At 35.5% G+C, this 20,371-nt stretch overlaps 1 protein-coding gene across 1 annotated transcript in view; it reads left to right on the plus strand.

Annotated features, from left to right (window-relative positions):
• Nucleotides 1–1,651: 1,651 nt before the first annotated feature.
• Nucleotides 1,652–20,371, plus strand: part of LOC108973071 (synaptic vesicle 2-related protein) — a gene marked incomplete at its 3' end in the record, with an annotated part of 128,888 nt that continues 110,168 nt past the window's right edge. The window contains exon 1 of the mRNA XM_018940087.1: nucleotides 1,652–1,741. The remainder of the gene's footprint in view (nucleotides 1,742–20,371) is intronic.

The following is a 20,371-nucleotide window of genomic DNA, read 5'->3' on the forward strand; positions in this document are numbered from 1 at the left end:
ACAGCTACATCACATTTCAACACCTCATATTGGCAGATAAAATCATCATAAACGAACAGCACACCTCACTCACTACTCACCTTCCACATCACACCAATACACTCAAACATGACACCACACTACCAACTAGAACACAACAACTTTCAAAAAAAGGCACGGACAACTCCAGCCGCACACACTTCGCTTTTTGCTTCCGTATAAGTCGACACTACAAGCACTTGCTCATAAGCTTTCGCAGCATCTTTTTTTCCTTTTTTTTCGCTTCCACGTCCATCATCGTACGTTGATTCCGCCGCCGAGTGGGGTATTCGATCAGTATATAACGTTTTGAAAATATTCCGAAATAAAAGAGAATAAAAAAAATTTACAATTCTAAAAAAAAACCCTGTAATGTGCGTTATTTCTTTTATAACAAAACTATCAAGTGAGTTTCGGAAACAAAAGGTGAGTTCGCTACTTACGAGAACAAACTTAAATTGGAAGATTCAAAGTCAAATTCCGGGAGACTTGCGCTCATACAAATCGATCGATCGTCTTGACCATAAAAGCGACGCTGTAAATTAGCCAGTAAAATTTCTAAATTCTTTGGAAAGGCCTGGTATCTCACCGCATCATTATGTTTTCCAATTTGCATGCGCCGAAACTGTGTATTGGAACCCAACTGATTGTGACGCACCTATCGAATACAAGATTGCAGAATGCTTGAGCTCTTTTGAGTTCAGTTTAAACGTATTCTGTTTCCAGTGAAAATTGCAATTGAGATGACAATCAACAGGACACAATGATAGTCAGCTAGTATTAAAATAAAAATATTTTCTTTTGAAAATATATTAAAGTTTTAACCACTATTTTTGGGACAATTTTTTCATAAATTTTAAGAAAATAACACAATGCATCCATTTTCCGGTTAAAAGTCGGACATCTTTGATTCTAATAGAAACTCAACCCCGAACACCCCTTGAAGTTTCTACAGTAGCACCTCTCAGCTGTCCCTTTGTTTACATAACGTCAGCTGATAGTTATTCTACTACTCCTCTACCGTGGATCACATCATAGACCGTGGATTTGCTTCTTCCTACCAGTTCAGCGATTTCTCGGACGATTTTACCTTCACCATTAAATTTCACTACTAGGTGCCTTATTTCGAGCGAAGTTTGCTTTCCGTTTGGAGCCATTTTAAAAATAAATCAAAAAATTCTAAACTCTTCTGGGACTAAATAAAATTTAAGACTAAATAAGACCAAAAAATGTGGTTGTAAAGTGCGCATTTAGCATATTAGTTGAGTGCAAAAAATTTAGGTATGTTTTGCTACTCAAATTTACAGGTATAAAAAAGGATAACTGTTGTTTTATGTTTGGAGCACAATAATTTTAGATAAACTGTCTGTCTGTCTGTCCAATCATGCGATGGAGCCACTGTACATATCGACATACATACATAAGTGTAAAAGATTCCAGAAATGGAAAGTTTTTTTCAGGGGACATCTTTCTGAGTTTCGTATGTATGTATACATACTTATGGATGTGTGCATAGTTGTAATGCTGTCTCTTATACACATCTAGATGTGTATAAGAGACAGGTGTAAAAGATTCCAGAAATGGAAAGTTTTTTTCAGGGGACATCTTTCTGAGTTTCGTATGTATGTATACATACTTATGGATGTGTGCATAGTTGTAATGTGAGCCAATTCTGATTAATTCGTTTTAAATTAATACATTCCGAGATATTTATGTATTTGGAGTAAGTGCACGACAAGTATACATATACGTAATAATGTTTCAGAATAAGAATATATATATATATATATATATATATATATATATCTGAATACCATTGTTGGAACTATATTTGATAACCCAACTAAATAATGAATTAACTTTCGTTTCCATAAACTTCGTTCTCATTATTTGATTGGGATTTAGAATAGCAGCACCCAATCTCGCGGATAAAATGGATATGTGTGGATAGATGTGCTTCTCCAGGTTAAGAAATTATATACAGTGGATCACAACTAAAGTGACTATTACAAGAAAACGCATACTTACATATTAGAAAAAAATACATACATTTAAAAGGCAAAAATATAAATACCACCAAACAGCGGCAGGCACGATTCCGATTACTTTGGCGGAGGGGTAAAAAAAACGAATTTCCGTACAAATGTGGTATGTGCGGATAGGGGAACTTCTCCAGAACAGGAATAGGCTGGGATTTAGAATAGCATATATTATGCACTTTTCACTTACTAACACTTCACTATAACGTTTTTGTATATAAATTTTTTTTTTTTGTTGACAACTAGGCAGATATGGCAATACCATTTATTTGCTAGTATGCAACCCTATTCTTGCAGTGCAAATGCAGTGAATTTAACTAAAACAAAATAATTGAAATAAAGCTTTATTTGCAATAAATATTAAAAAAATTTATATACAAAAACGTTATAGTGAAGTGTTAGTAAGTGAAAAGTGCATAATATAAGCGAAAAAGTTATTCACAATAAACAAATTATCAATTTAAAAGYTGTAAATTTTTTAACTTTAAACGCAAATATCTTTAAAACTATAAATCAGCGGCAACTACCTTTCCAATGACACCCATGTATCCTCGAAATCCGAGTTTGTAGCTTAAGAGGTTTAAGAAATAGGTACATTAAACTTGTTAGAGGACGGGACCACACCCACTTAAAAAAAATTTGCCATTTTCTACTCCGATCCTCTGTACCAAGGTACAGCTTCATATCTTAATTTACAACTACTCGTATGTGACGTCGGAGCCGTGATGTAGCTTCTCTATGCGACCAAGCCGCCATTTTGTAGGAGGGAGACAGTCGTCATGTATTAGGACAAGATCTCCAAGCTTAGGCGCCTTTTCGAGAGTCTTCCAGCGGTACCTTTTGTGAAGGTAATTTTTATACTCCTCCTTCCATTGGCGGCTGAAATCATGATGGAGAATTCTAATTCTTTCCCATCTGTTTAGTAAGGAAAGCGACTCCATGCCTGGCTCAGGTATGGCCAGAATGGGTGCTCCTTTGAGAAAGTGCCCTGGTGTAGGAGCTGTTAGGTCTGAGGGATCCTGCGAGAGTGTCGTCAATGGCCGTGAATTGAGAACGGCTTCAATACGAATTAATAATKTTGTAAATTCTTCAAAGTTAAATTTGTAGTTTCCAGCTACTTTTTTAAAGTGGGATTTAAAGCTTTTTACCGCTGATTCCAATAAACCACCCATATGAGGAGCGCTTGGAGGGAATAACTGCCAATTAATGCCTTGGGGAGCGTACTTTTGTACAATCTCAGATGAAACTTGTTTGGTAAAGTCCACAAATTGTTTTTCAGTGGCTCTTAGAGCTCCTATGAATGTCTTTTCATTGTCGCTCATGAGTTTTGACGGAAAGTCACGGCGTCCGACGAAGCGAGCAAACGCCGCGAGAAAAGTCTCTTTTGTCAGATTAGTACATAGCTCGAGGTGTACTGCTTTTGTCGTAAAACAGACAAACACAGTAACGTAGCCTCTCAACAGTGTGGGAGACCTTAGCATGGAGGCCCAGCAAAATCGACACCTGTGATAATAAAGGGCAGAGCAAAGTTGCAGAGTTCCGGTGGAAGTACTGCCATAATCTGCGTTCGCATCTTTTGTTTATGCATAGGGCATATCTTGCACGAAAAAATGCATTTCTTTATTTTTGGCTTGAGTCTTGGGATATAAAACTCTTGTCGGACTATTTATTGCATGAGGCGGTGTTCTGCGTGTACTAATAGTACGTGGACATAATTGAGATATAATGTGGCAAGTTGCGATCTCTCTGGTATACGTTAGGCTTGAATTGTTAGCCGACCATTTGCACGAAGTAGACCGTTCGTATCGATGAATGGATTTAGTACTAGGAGTGAGCTCTTTTTATCAATCGGCTTCGATTCTCTCAGTACTGATATCTTTTAGCTGAAGTAACGTGCTTGAGTAGATGCGATAAGAGCGACCTTTGCTTTTTGTAAGCTTAGGTGCGTCACTGTAGCGCCTTGGGGATATACTGTGCGTATTCCCTTAATTCTAAGTTTGAGTCGCTCTATGAATTTGAGCATGTAAGCGATTACCCTGAGGGATCGGGGTAAGATGAAAATCTCTCAAGGATGTCAGGATCATCCAATGTTATGTGAAAGTAGTCGATTTTTCGACTTTTTGGAGCAATAATGTTGCGCATGGGCGATTGTGGACAATAATCGGGAGATTCTGTTAACCATCGGGGCCATTCCACCAGAGGGTGGTGGTGGCAAGGTGCAGAGGTTTACACCTCTTGTACCTTGATCAGCAGGATTTTTCGCACTGGCTACATGTCTTCAAGTGGCTCATCCCACTAGGTCAAGAATTTGAGACGTTCGATTGGAGATATAGTCTTCCATGCATGTGGTGGACAGGTTAATACAATCTCGGAATCGGACCAGAGGTATAATTCATTTTCTTTGATATGCAGTTGCGTTTGCACTATGGATGCTAGTTTGGCAAATAGTCGTGCACCACATAGTTCTAGTCGTGGTAGACTTATTGTTTTTAGAGGAGCCACTTTTGCTTTTGCAACTAGTAAGTGGCTTGTGGTCGCCTTGTCGCTATGTGTGCGAATATATATAGTGGTGCATTGCGCCTTTTCAGAGGCGTCACAGAAGCCGTGTAGTTCGACTTTGTGCTCTGGTATATAATTTACCCATCGTGGGAGTTGCTTTTGTGTGACATCTTTTAGATTGCTCGCGAACTGGGACCACTTTTCTAAACGAAGTGGCTTTACTTGCTCGTCCCAGTCGGTACCATCTAGCCATAAGTCTTGTATCAGGATTTTAGCTTGTATCATAATTGGCGATAGCCATCCTGCGGGGTCAAAAAAGTTTTGCCACAGAGGAGAGAATTTGGCGTTTTGTAATAGTGAATAATGCGGATATGGACTCAGTCGTATATGAAAACTTGTCCGATATCGCATTCCATTGGATGCCCAGAGTTTTTGTAGTATTTTGCTTTTCGAATATAAGGAAATTAATGTCCAACAAATTTTCTTTTGGTATATTTTTTAATATATTTGGGTCATTTGCTGTAATCTATTTTAATGGAAACCCTGCGAATTTGATTGCTTGGAGTACCTGTGATAATGATTCGTATGCTTGTGGAAGACTGTGGCTTCCAGACAGAATATCGTCTACATACGTTTGTGTTTTTAACACCTGGGTTGCCAGAGGAAATTCTGACTTTGTGCTGTCAGCCAATTCATGGAGTGTTCGAATGGCTAGGTATGGGGCACAGTTAACGCCAAAGGTCACTGTTTTTAGCTGGAAGTCGCGTAATGGACTGTTGGGGGATTATATAATTCACTGAATATCTTAATCGTCTTTATGTACGACTATTTGTCTATACTTTTTGTCGACGTCCCCATTGTATACGTATTTGAATATACGTCAGTTTAAAATAAGCATTAAATCTGGTTGGAGTGTGGGTCCCGTAAATAGAATATCATTTAGGGAATTCCCCGAGCTAGTAGTTCTTGAGGCATTGAAGACAGCTCTGACTTTTGTTGTTTTTTTGTCAGGCTTTACTACTGCATGATGTGGCAAGTAGAATGAGTAATATTTGCCTTTTATGATTTTTCACATGGGCTTATAAATCAAGAACTGCGGGATTAATTGCAAACACAAATCCCGAAAACCAAAATTCTAAAAATAGCCAAGAGACACCATGTTGCTCAAAGGCACAAAAAGTTCAAACGCTGCACAGCGAAGCACAAGGTGAACTCTTTATTAAACCAGTTACCACCATACCAACTCAAGTTGAGGACAAATACCCTTATTCACAATTAAGGAAATTGCAAGTGTTAAGGAAACTTCCATTAACAAACAAAACTATAAAAGATCAGTATTGTGACTTCTCTAAAGCCACAACTACTCGATCAAATAATGGCCGATACGTTGTACGACTACTACTAGAGCCACAATTTTCGAACACTCAACAAATTGGTATAAAGAACAAAGTTAGAGTTACCTCTGACAGTCCCTATATTAAAAGGACATAATACTTTTCGGCTCCGCAGGATGGCTTTCGCCAATAATGGAAAAACAAAAAATTCTGAACAAATCCTAGAGCGGTGGCGCACATGTCAAATTAGTGCATACGCACTTAAATATTACATATACAAAATTTTCCAAACAAATCGAAAATCGACCAATAATACAATATAGGACAACTCAAAACAAGTGCGCCTCATATGAGTAGGTTATGAAAATCAGCTTCGTATAGCTTCAAATTAAATATAAAAAATTATCTACTCCGCGAAGCGAAGCCGTTCTCTAAGCACAGTCCTAACTCCAGGGCTAAGGAATACCTATTCTGGCGATATCTGAGTCAGGCGAGGAGTTACTATCCTTCATAAGCCGAAAATAAATTAAATGCAAACAATTGCCGATCATACAGAAAAGGCAAATAATAAATGATCCACTTAATAAAACGGTAAAAAAAATCGCAAATACCAAAAGTTGCCAGTAAAATCAAATAAACCCGGAAGATAAAGTTGCTTCTCTTAAGCACCTACCCGCATATTAAAATGCACATTCAAATAAATGCGATATGTTTCAAACCAAAATCCGTGCTTTTCACACACGGATAAATATGAGTATATTATAACTCCATAACGAAATACTTCTGCTGTCAGAATGTATTCCGCGCTTCGGCTACTCCACCAGTGTTACGTCGAAATACATACTTATACGTACAATACTAGGCAAAATATTCGCCTAGGGGAGCCCAGGATGTTTAAATGAGTTAAGCATCTGCCCCCTCTACCTGGAAAAACTGGCACACACTAATACAAATCTTCCAATGACACCATACTCATACATCACACATAACAATTCACCACACTTCTACATCAATCAACCCACTTAAAAAAAAGGCTGGGCAAAAGGATTGCGGACACATTAGTTTTTGATACTTTCGCTTCTACACTGCGCCGCTTCGACACCCTTCTTATTCTAAAAACCTTCGAGTATTATTTGTGGTATGAGATCGCGGCCTAATATAAGATCTATTTGAGCGGGGGTGTTGCAGTTTGGGTCTGCTAGCTTTAGGTGTGAAACCTTTTGCCAATGCTTGCTATTTATATGATAGCTGGTAACATATTATTTAATTGCAGACAATAGCTTCTGCTTGTATTCGCTTATCCGCTTGGGGAGAATAGAGGGTAATGGGGCAGATTTTATTTGAGTTTTGAACAACTCTTCCGCCCATTCCCGTAATTTCAAAATTGGCTTGTTTTGTTGGCAGATTTAGCCTGTTTTTTGCCCTAGACGCTATGAAATATCGTTGTGATCCTTGGTCTATTAGGGTTCTGAGCTTAAACAGTTCTCCTCGATGCTTGATGGAGACGACTGCTGTAGGTAGAAGCACCCTACTTTGATTTTCGCTGTGTAGTTTGAGTTTTTAGTGCCTTTGAGCAGCATGGTGCTTCTTGGCAATTTTGTGGATTAGGCACTTCGGGATTTGTTGTTGCAACTAAACCCGTGGCTCTTCTGATATTTGCGCTATTTGGGTGTAGGCTGGAAAAATTATTTATATGAAGCATCGAATGGTGTCGTTTATGACAATAGACGCAGTTAAATTTGCTTTCGCACTCTTTGAGTGTATGCGAATGTGACAGACAGTTTGTACAAAGTCTTTTTGTTTTCACGAAATTGTTGCGGTCGATAATATCCAATTTTTGGAATCTCTCGCAAGATTTGCGCTTATGCCCTCCTGTACATAGTTCGCATGATCTAATTTTTTTCTGTTCAGATGACGATTGGCTTGGGACTTGTGGAAGCTTCGATTGAAGTCTTGCTGAATACCTTTTGGTTTCCTTGCAGTTATTTTTTTGTCTACCCTTTCCGCTATTTCGTACTGGGTAGTAAGAAAATCTTTCAGTTTGGGCACTTTTTCCGTGATGAGAGCGATTGCTACCACAATAATAAAGACTTTTCTAAATTCTTCACTGGTTTCCTTTTGAATTTTTGGCAAGTTCATTAAAATTGTTATCTGCTTATCGACCAATATTCGTTTATTCTCGTATCTTGATTTTAAAGCTTTCCAAGCCATATTAAAATTGTCGTAATTTAATGCGAACTGTTTTACTATGACGCCAGCTTGCCTTTCGTTTTGTATCGCAGGTGATACAATTTTTGTTCATTAGATAATTTTGGGTGGTTTATGTAAACGGCTGTGAACGTGTCCCGGAAGGACGGCCATTGTTCATAAGCCCCATGAAAAATTTCTGTGTCACATGCGGGCAACTCGAGGTGGATGCCTGAACTTTCCTCTTGACCTTGTACTTGTGGCATCTCTACTCGCGGAAGTGGAGTAGGTGCAATTGCTATAATTAGTTTCAATTGATCAGTAATCATTGCTTTCGTTTCTTCAAATTGGCCTAAGCAATTTTCATAGTTGGCGTAAGCCGAGGATTTGAAATTTTCTTGTAGATCTGAATCATCAGATTCTACTATTGCGTCATAAGAAGCTTGGAGACGTATCCAAAAATTGTCCAGATTTTCTTTTTTGATTTCTAATGCCGATTCARAATTATCTTGAATCGGCGAAGATGAAAATCGAGTGCAGTATTTAATAAAACTGCAATAATTTTCTGCAATAATTTTCTCTCAGCAATAAATTTACTGTATATATAATGTCTTTCCTCCTTTTTTGTTTTGTGGCACCTTGCTTTGAGCGTGTAACTTCAGCAGGTGTACATGGACTTTTTTCATTTTTGCATTTTTGGTACTTTTAGTAATTGAGAAGATTTAGATTTTTTAGAATCTGCGTTCATTTAGAAAAGATTAATTTTATGAAATAATTTCTACCAGTGTAAACTGATTGGCTTTGAACAAATTCGTGATTTCTCCGCGAAATCTTTTATTAATAATAAAATTTATATTTTTGTTTTCGAATTAAGTGAAATAACGTGTTTCATTTTTTTTTGGATTGAATCAAATATTATTTTGTATTCCGTTTATTAATCTCGAAAATAGTAAAAAAATTATTTATTATTTATTTAATTATTCAAACTGCAAAATTTATTTCAATAATATTGTGTTTGTATGTATTATAGGGTATACCTGTAGACGAATCCATTTGTATGTATAAGAGATCAATGCACTTTGTACATATGTAAGTACGCAATCCTGCTTCTTTTTGCTTACTAAAGAACAAGGGGTATTGCCGAAAATGTGCCAATTTGGACTTTGAACATGTAAAATAAATTTTTCGCAATCGTTTATTTATTTACCGATTTATGTAAAAATATATATTATGATATTTTATATTTTTTCTACCGAACCGTTTAATTACTTGCTAATGCGTTTTTTTTTTATTTTTTTGAAAGTATTGAAAAATTTTTGGTACCCTAGTAGGGTATAATGTCCCGTTTATATGTACTTATGTATGAGTACCTATAAGCAAGAGTATTTTGTTTTTCCTTTGAGCGTGCGCGCAAAGACGGAATTGAAAAACAAAAAAAAAATTAAATAAAATCGTTTGTGCACTTCGATTTGCGAATGTGCACTCTCTTAATATTCAGTAGATATGTTCGTATGTATGTATTATGGTGAGCACAAATTCCGGTAGTGCACTTGATCGCTCTCCAACGAATGAGTATATATGTGGAGTACTGGTTTATTAATACACGTCTGGGCGCCGTGGTAACCAAAATCCAACTGACATGCTTAGCTTATAGAGATGAGCGATATTGCGATTTTTCAATATCTGTGATTTCAGTGATTGCTATTCTTAAATCATTGTGATTTTATATTGCTATTGTTCAAATGGAGACATTTTGTTGTTGTTGTGGTTGTAGCGGCAGATTCTGCCAATTTGACAGTGTTTGGCCGAATAAAAGTCCGGGTCCGTTCCAGTTACGTAGACTCGACAGTCGTGGGAGCGACGGATACCTTTTGTCGTTTTTAGCGGCAAATTCTCTTTTGGGTCCTGTAACTTGAGTCAAGTTTTTCCGCCTTTCTTTTCACTACATTTTCGCAAATGTTGTAGCGGTTCTGCTGTCTCGAAGTTCCTGGCTCATTATCAATATCTATTGGATCTTCCGAGTTAGAAGGGGTTTGAATTACAGTAGTTGTAGCATGATTTGCTTGTTTTTATTAGTAAAGCAAAAGTTAAAAACTTTATATTAAAACACGTTAAATTATTACATATATATCATTTGAGCTGGTAGTTCCACTGTGGGATATCTATTCTGTTTTCAAATTTTTTTTTTTAAATCTGTTAAAGATGTTTTATATGAAATTTTTGATTTTCAAATATATTTCATCTAGTACTTCAAACATCTGCTATACTTCACTTCTTTTCCTTGATACATTTCCAGGCATTATTAAAAATTATAAGAACGTTAAACTCAAAACTTCAAACCGCTTTGACAAAAAATGGCATATGCGCATATATATATACAATACCCTGAAGAAAGCTGCCACTTTTCTGCTATTTGCGATTGTGATCGGATGTACTGTACTATTAAAAAATCACAGTTTCACAAGCTTATTTTGACCTGCTATCGCAATTGACAAGTTCGAACTGCTATCGCAAATCACAGTTTCGAACTGCTATCGCAATTCACAGTTTCGAACTGCTATTTATAAAATGTGATCGCATGCGATATGCGATTTTTTAATCACAGTGAAAAAAATCACCGGTAGTGAAATACCGCTCGTCACTATTAGCTTAGAATTTAATATCTTATATGCTTATTTAGGTAACGGTGATCGACAAGCATCATGTGATGCTGCCGTCAATGTGTAGTGATATTGTTAAAGCTTAATTAATGTATGTAAGAGAGAAAGCAGTACTGTAACTCATAGGATAGCAATGTAAAGTAGAATGTAGGATAACTTAACCATTAGCTGCACTGATATAAATGAACTTATTATTAACCTGTGAATACAAGAATTAAATAAATTTAAAGATATGTTTAATGTCTGTGTCGCCACATATCTCCCCTGCGGGAAAAAAAGGAAAATTAGCAAGAATTTTTTTGAATTATGAAGACATTTCGAAGCGCACTCTTTTTTGACTTCTATGTATTGTAGTAGAAAGATCAGGATTTTTGTCGCTGGTAGTTGTGTTGCATAGGTTATATCCAGACGGATTGAATGGTTGATGCTCGATATCGTCATTACAAAGATAAGCTGGTTTTAGACGATCGATGGATATGTGTACAGGTTTTCCGTATAGTAGTTGTTATTTCCTAAATACAGTATCTAACAATCCTTACCACAGGTGGGGGGCAATGATAGACTGATATCAAGGGAGAATATATTTATTCTGGTTTCTATTTTGTGTATTCCTTGCTTATATACAAATTTTAAAACTATCTTAAATAACTAAATATATGTGTATGTGTATATGTTTGTTTGTATTGCAGCATATTATTTATTGCTGCTTGACATGGGGTTATTTTCAAGTAAATAATTTAATACATGTATGTGTCTTGCTTTAATGTTATCTGTTCTGTAATTTTAAGACTTTTGTCCCATGAATTTTTATTATTATTTGAAGTGCATTTCATGTAAATACATGACTATGTTTTTGTACATATGTACATACATATGTATGTATGTATTTTGAAAATGATATTTATTTTTAATTATATTTCGGCTTTGTTGATAAATATGCATGTTCAATGATATTTGAACATATTGCCGAGGGAAAAAGTTATTACTTAAATTAGTGGACTGTATTTTTTATGTTATAAATATTCTAACGGTTGGGAATATTGACAATGAATCTATCCATATAATAATATATAACGGAAATATAGTATTAAAAGGCATAATATTATAATTACTACTAACACTAAAGATATATGTCCGCTATGGTTTCTTAAAGTTAACGCACTTAATTTTAATTCGTTGTTACTGATCTTTTCAATGCTTTCTCTTAGCTTTCTCTGCTCTTCGTTGTCGTCTACTCTACTTATTTGAAGAGTAGTTATATGGTCCTCCGCTATTTCCTTTATAGTTGTCACGATCGGGTCCAAAGTCGGTTTGATGTCGCTCTGCATTTTAAATATTTGCATGCCGATTAAGGTGATACTTTCATATCTTGCAGTACAGCCAGCTTTGATTGAAAGAATTCCTTGTGCCGGAATATCCAATATCTGCGTTTTGCCTTTTTGACAGTCTAGATGGATCGTAGAATTTTTGAACACTWTAAAGATCCAAGTATTTTCTTCAAAGAGTTCTGACCAAAATATTGATTTAGTCACTTCCTCATATTTACAGTTGGTGTGCCCGCTTTTTAACAACACTGAAAGTTCGCATGTTTGATCTAAAGCAGGTTGACATGGAGATTTTCCTTTGCATATTAAATGGTTGTTGAGTCTTTTTGTACACTTATTTAATTCTGCTTGTGACATCAAAAAATATGAGTTAAGTCCAAAGTTGTAAACTAAGAATTCGCGCGTTGGGCATACCAAAAAAAATAGTTTTTAATCGGCCAGCGTGTCCGCTTTATTGGCCAAAAACGACTCAAACTTAAATTTAACAATTTGGTTAATTTATACTTATTCTAAGCCACGGAATTATTAAGTGGCGTGATCTATTTCCTAGAATTAGTATAACCAATTCGATTGCATGTTCGATTGGCATGTGCCGGATGTGCTGAGGTTGCATCGGCAGAATTTACCAGTTGTCGCTTGCGCTGTAATTTCGGGGTTGTTGACATAGTTGCACTTTATGCTTGGTTCGTGCTAACTCTTCCCCTCTTAAGTCGATTGTCCTCAATCGGGATTAAGGCATTTGTGGTGTTGAAATTTGTAGAAATGGTCCCCTTTTTGCTGAAGTTGCTTGCGGTGGCTCAATTGAAATATTTAGCTTTTGCTTACTTTTTATAATGATGTATACAATTGTTATTAAAATTATAGTTATAATTATAACATCAGTGCCTATGCTGATTAAATTCCTCTTTTTATTTTTATTCATTAGTAATTCGGTACTATTTTCGTGATTTATTTGTTTTACATAAAGATTTTCTAATTTAAGAACAAGTTCAGTTACATTCTTTTTCTCTTTAATTTTTGTGATTCGATTTGGCAAAATAAATGTTTCATATATTTTAATGTTAATGTTCTAATACGTCCTATTAAGCGTACTAATATAACAATTTTCAAATTTGATAAGAAAGTTGCCTTTCTRTTTTATTTTTTGCTTATTGCAATTGTGTTCTATTTCTACATCAAAATGCTTAAATACTAGAATACCAGRGACTATTTCAGTGACATTTATTTTATCTATAGTTTCTAAATTACAATTTGCTTCTTCGAATTTCAATATATTTTTTAAACATTTATTGTGAATTTTTATAAAATTTTTCTCCAAATTGTTTTTTACATATGTTTCATACATATTGTTTTCTGAATCTGTCAATACTTCATAAGTATCTAAGGCTATTGATTTGTTAGCTATCTTAGGAAATGGTTCAAATCTGATTTGTGAAAGGGTATTTGGTGAATATTGGGGTATTAGGAGGATTATGATTATGTTGTTGTTTTGAAATATTACTGCTGTCTTGATATTTTGGTAACTGTCGAAATCTGTAATTAATTCGAGTTCTAATTTGGTGAGGATGTCCGTAGGAATTATACCTATTTTGCTGGAAAATATAATCGTCTATGTGGTTTCGTAAAAAGGATACATCGTTTTCTATTTGGTATGTGTGCTCTAAAAATTGAACCTTGTCCTCTAATGACTTTATTTTATTTTGTATGGTGTCCTTAAATGTATTAATGTAATGACTTATTGAGTTTTGCTGTTGGTTAATATGTTTTGTTATATTGTTTATTTCCTCGGAYATGAAGTTATTAACGCGTACTATATTCGTCATACTAGCTGTTGTGGATAATTCATTTTCGTATATTTCTGTGAGTGCGTTATGGATTTCCGTATCACTGTCGATGGATCCTGCTATATATTTTAATCCTTTCCCTAGAATATTTACAAGTCCTCTTTTTGCTTTAAAATGAGGGTGTAAGCCGCTTATTTTTGATTGGAGTAATGCAAAGTTATTATTAACTGTGTCCAAAATTTGTTTATCTTCAAAAGTTGTGGTTTTTAGCATGTTAATGTTATTTGATATTAAGGCTACTGTTTCCTCGTAGGCTGTTAAATTGATAAAATGAAGTGATTAATTATTTTCAGTTCGTTAGTTTTGATGGGTAAATATCCGTTATTATTCGTTAAATCCTTTATGTCGATTTGTTGTGCGTCTACCGTCAATGCTAATACCAGCATGATTGTCATGATTTCCCCCGTATTCATTCTTCCTATTAAAGAAGAAATTTTATGTGCTTAAATTCATATTTACTCATGCAATTCTATTTAATGTTACTTTTCTGAACTACTCTACCTGATTTAGTGGGTTATTGTTGTATTAAAATTTTTCGCAACAATTTCTTTTCTAAATCTAGCCGATAACTTATTTCCTAATCTTCTATTTACTTTGACAAATATGATATCTCCTTCCGCATATGTGCTTGGAGGTGATCTGTTCTTGTATAGTGTGTAAGGTCTGCGTTTTGTTTCGCTAGGAGTCTGTTTATAGTTTCTTGTCTGACTTTCTCCATTATTTTAGGGTCGCTCTAAACACGTCTGTTCTACCTGTCCGTTTGAACAACTTGTATACGGAGCGGTTCTAAAAATATTAATTCCGAATTCATTCTCTATCATGAAGTTTATTGCTTCAGAGTTAAAAGATTTCTCGTTATCCATCACTATTGTTTCTGGAACAAAGGAGAAAAGGATATCGCGTAAAGGCTGTCTGATGTGTTCCGATGCTCTCGATCGAATGGGTTTTGCTATTGCGTATTTGGAGAATTTGTCCATCGCGGTTAGAACTAATTCCTTACCAACTATAAATATATCAATCTGCACTATTTGGCCTGCAAACTGTAGAATGGGTGTGACCTGAATTTGAGGTTTTATTGGACGTCGGTCATATTTGCTCTCCTTCTTCTATGCTATAAATTAAATTATGGGACGAGCTATCATTCGAATTGGTTGCTATTGATAGACTGTTAACCTGTGATTCCTTATTCTTATTGCTCAAAGCGTAAGTGAGCGGCTTCTTCTAAGGCTGCTTTCCACCTTTTGATCTTGCTATTGTTATTCTTATTGCTCAAAGCGTAAGTGAGCGGCTGGTGATCAGTAAAAATTTTTACTTTAGCTGAGCCATATAAGTAATTCGTAAATGAATTCACAGCTCAAATTATGGCTAGCATCTCTTTTTCATTGGCGGCGTAATGTTCCTCCGCCTTTCTCAATGTTCTTGAGATAAATGCCAAAGGCTTTGAGTCTTGCGATAGTACGGCTCCGATTGCAAAGTTGGAGGCGTCTGTTACCAGTTCGAAATTTTTCTTATAATCAGGATATGCAAGTATCACATCTCTGGAAGTAAGTGAACGTTTTATATTATTGAAAGCTTATATTGCTTCTTCATTCAAAAGTATTTTTACTGTTGCGGATTTGTTTTTCGATATTCTACCTTCTTCCCCTCTCAGTAGAGAAGTCAGTGGTTTTGCTAACTTTGCATAGTCTTTTATGAATCTTCTGTAGTATCCTGACAAACCAAGAAAACTGCGAAGCTCTTTTAAAGTTATAGGTTCTGGAAAGTTGGCAATTGCTTCAACTTTTGCAGGATTCGTTTTTATGCCATTTGGAGATATGACATACCCTAAAAATTCTACTTCCTTTTGAAAGAAGTGACACTTATCCAACTGAACTTTCATGTTGGCTTCGTCCAAGGTATTGAAAATTGTATTAATGTGAAAAAGTTGCTCTTTTTCCGTTTTGCTAAATATAGTTATGTCATCGATGTAGACATAATAGTATTTTCCTATGTGATCGCGCAGGATATCATCAAGAGCGCGCTGAAAAATATAAGGAGCGTTTTTCAAACCAAATGGTAAACGTGTAAATTCGTATTTACCATTGTTGATGGAAAATGTCGTTTTTTCGATGTCAGATTCTCTTGGAGGAATTTGATGAAATCCGCTTTTCAGATCTAACACTGAGAAAAATTTACTTTCGCCGAGCTGCAAAATTACTTCTGTTATTTCAGGAATTAGATATCTGTCTGCTGTTGTGACTGAGTTTAATTTTCGGTAATCGATGACCATTCGGTACTGTTTATTCCCCGCTGAGTCGGCCTTTTTGGGACGATCCACAAGGGTGAATTGTAGGGAGAACTAGAGGGTCTTATAATCTTACCATCTAAAAGTTTCTTTACCTGCTTTTCTACCTCTGATTTGAGAGATGCTGGGTGTGGTTAAAATTTCGAGTAAACAGGAGAGTCCGTTACGGTTCTTCTTTCTCCAACAACTTTTGTTGTGTATGTTAATTTTTCGTTCGGCTCCGCGAACAGATTTGGCAATGCGTCTACTGCTTGCTTAATGCTAGTCTTCTGCTGTGACGAKAAGTGCTCGTCCTTTATATGTATTGCATTTATTGCCTTTGATGGAAGCTGCTTTAGTTTCATTTTTATTCGATTTTTTATTTTTAAATAATTTTCATTTGTGTAGATAATTGCTTCAAGCTCTCTTAATGTGTCGTTTCCCAAAATTCCATCGAATGTCTTTAAGGATGGCATTAAGAAAAACTTGATTTCGTTATCTAGACCAAATAGTTTTAGCATTGTGTGTTCATTAATTTTAACGTCACCTGTTACTGTTTTTGCAAAAAATGGGTTTTTATTTTTAATACGTTTTTTAASCAAGTGTGGTTGAATGTAGTTTTTACTAGATCCTGTATCTACCAACAACTTAAGAATTTTCCCGTTATCAGCTCTTGCTTCAAAATATGGAAGCGAAGAGCTCATCAAGCTAAAAAATGAACTTCAGATGGTTCGTCTTCCGAATAATCATTCTCCACATCTTTCGACATTGTGGCAATGTGGAAAGTTCTTTGGGTTTTCCTTTGTTGCTGATTATTAACTGATGGTGGTCTTTTCCCTTGAAATTGATTTTGAGGAGTTCTGTTCATATAGTTAATTCGACGTGATTGCATACTCTCGTCAACTTCCATGGGTTCTAGCCGGGGTTGAGGTTTAGGTGGCCTGGGTGGAGTACTTGTATGCTGAATTTGGTTAGGAAATTGTTGTCTAGATTGCCAATTTACTTGATTTGGTTGTGGTAAGTACGCTAATTTAGGGTAAAAGGATTGCAGTTGCTCCTGTGAAGAACGTCGCTTAGGATAGAGTTGAGGAGTTTGGTATGCCGTTTTCACATTGTGAGCATGATTCATGCGAAAATTCTGATTGTCTAGTTTCAGGCATAAATGAAGGGCCTGAGGTAAGACGACCGGTTCTCTTATTCCCAGTAATCGTGGGAGGTCGCCTCTTAATCCTCTTATGAAGGTATCCAAAGCTTTATCCCTGTATTATTGCGTTATCATTCGTAGAGATTCGTTGCTCATTTCGGTACATCTTAGTTTATTTAAAATTAATGAGAGGTGTTTGTATACTTGCTGATAGAATTCAGCAACCGTTTTATTACCTTGTACTAGGGTTGCCATTTGATACTCTAAGGTGGATAAGTCACGCTTGTCGGCATAATGCATTGTTAGACATTTTGTTATTGCCATATCTGCATTACCTACAATCTTATTTCTAACTACACTAAGGATTCCGTAGTATTTCGGGGTTCCTTTTAATGGTTCGTATATATTTAATATGCGGTCTACACTTTTTTTCCACGATATGAATTCTCCTGGGCGGTCAGAAAATTCTTTTAGACACTTCACTACATCAGGGATCCTATATAAACCGTCTAAATTTCCTCTATAGTTTGATCAGTTGTAGTTGCCAAGTTGGCATCCAGGTTTAGGGTAGCCTGTTCTACCTTTGGTCCTTGCTGCTGTAGTATATTTGTTTCGCTATTAATGATGTCAAGTCGTCTATACTTAATTGAGTGTTATTTGTCGCTTGAGGAGTGGATTGGTGAGAAGGAAGAATGGGAAGTTTGACCAAGTTGTTGGGATTAGCCATTTTACAATTTAATATAATTACAATATAATTTAAATTAATTTAAATAATTCTTATAATTTAAAAAAAATTTTCTTACTCTAATCCTGATGTTTCTGGATGCTGCTGCTGCTGGTTTACTTCGTTGTTAACGTTGTTGTTAACAGCCCCACTGTCAAACACTACACTTCTGTTTGTTTTCTGTTTTATATAAAATCACAAATTTAGAATATTGTTCTGTTACAGTTTTGTTAATTATAATAATTATTTTCGTACATATCTACGCTTTTAGTTACAATTACAATTTGGTAGTCGCCAATAAACGCTATTTAAATTGCTTTGTTATTGTTGCTTGTTGCATTTTATCACTGATAAAGCTTTTATGTTTTTCACAACAATTATTTCGCTGGCCTAAACTATTTCACTTCACTTGCTGCTATGTCTTTCGATAAGGCTGGCACGTCGATGCCTCCTTTTTACTTTTGTTACTCAGGGACCGCTATCGAAAATACTTTTTCAACCGGGCGCCAGTTTTCCTACCGGACCGACTGAATTTGCTCGGGCGCCAATTATGTATTCCCGCGTTGGGAATACCAAAAAAATTATTTTTTAATCGGACAGCGTGTCCGCTTTATTGACCAAAAACGACTCAAACTTATATTTAACAATTTGGTTAATTTATACTTATTCTAAGCCACGGAATTATTAAGTGGCGTGATCTATTTCCTAGAATTAGTATAAGCAATTAGTATAAGCAATTCGATTCCGCTGTAATTTCGGGGTTGTTGACATAGTTGCACTTTATGCTTGGTTCGTGCTAACTTACATCTCTTAGTTGTGTGTTGGTTTGTTGTCCAGGTATTAACAACTTTGCTGGCAGTTTGTCTTTTATTAACABCAGTTCTGTTTGTAATTGTGTTGGAGTCAAAAGTGTTGGACTTATTCTTCCTTGGTTTAAATCTATCAGCAACCCTATTACTGCATTTTGTATTTTTTCACATTCACTCAATAGTATGGTAATTTGAGTAACTTAACATTTTGATTGATATTTGTTTATTTGTGCTTGGATTTTAAAGAACTGCGAATTGACTTCTTCCAAATTTTTATTTATAATGTTGGATGTAGAGTTTATTAAAGAGATTTGAGATTTTAGTCTGTTCTTGATTTGATGTTGATTAGAAAGTAACGTTTTAAAATTGCTTTCTATTACTTCTTGATCATCTGTATCCATTAACCCAAACAGCATGTTGTAAATTGAASCGACCCATTCTAATGGTGCTCTTTTTTGCCTTTTATTGTATACAATCAAATTATTATTGTGACTTAAATCTTCGTAACGTTTGCCTAGTGATAATGATATGACATTACATGCCTCTTCAAACTGGGATTAAAGCTGGCAATAATATTTTATTCTTTTAAAGCAATTTGGCAACATATTATACTGTTCGAAATATGCATTAAGATCATAATATATAAGCAAATCCCAAGTAGATGTGATTACATCCATTTTCCTAGTGAGTCCAGTTAAATTGTAGTATTTTAAGGAAGTTTGCTCACTGTTGCACTTCTTTCTTGAGGAATGTGTATGTTCATACCAAGAGTACTTGTTGCCATATAAAAGAACGCTAAGATCAAGAGCGCAAATATACTTATAGGTTGCTTCTTCATAAGTATGGTTGTGATTGCAGAAGTTCTTACATCATTCTTTTCTTTATTATTGTCTGCTTGTTTTATAAGTGGACATAGTTTGTAAATTGGTCTTTTCAATGTGTTGTTAGAAAGCTTTAATGTCACAACTCGAACACGTCCATCATTTCCTGGATGCTTTTCCAAGAGGCCACTTGATAGGCTGTGTACTTTCATCTTTTACAATGACAATATCTCCTTTTATATTATTTGCTGGAGTTTTCCACTTATTCCTTTGTTGAAGTGTATGTAAATACTCATCTTTCCACCGATTGAATTTTTTATATTAATTTCCATTTGTTTAACGAGGAAATGTTTACATTCGTACCTGAAGAGGGAATTGATAATAAAGGTTTTCCTATTAAAAAGTGTCCTGGTGTTAATGCATCTATTCCATTATCATCGCTTATGGCATATAATGGACGCGAATTTAATAAAGCTTCTATTTGTGCTAAAACTGTTGACATTTCTTCAAAAGTTAGCTTTGTGTTTCCAACTGCTCTTTTTAAGTGGTACTTCATTCCCTTTACTCCTGCTTMCCACATTCCTCCAAAATGTGGGCCTGCCGGGGGAGAAAAATGCCAAGATATTCTTTTATTCGCTAAAATCGCTGATACTTCATTGTTATTTTTTACTGCATGTTTGAACTCCTTATCAATAGATCTGCTG

The sequence above is a fragment of the Bactrocera latifrons genome, unplaced genomic scaffold (assembly GCF_001853355.1).
Source record: "Bactrocera latifrons isolate USDA-ARS-PBARC rearing strain unplaced genomic scaffold, ASM185335v1 scaffold_451, whole genome shotgun sequence".
Taxonomy (NCBI): domain Eukaryota; kingdom Metazoa; phylum Arthropoda; class Insecta; order Diptera; family Tephritidae; genus Bactrocera; species Bactrocera latifrons.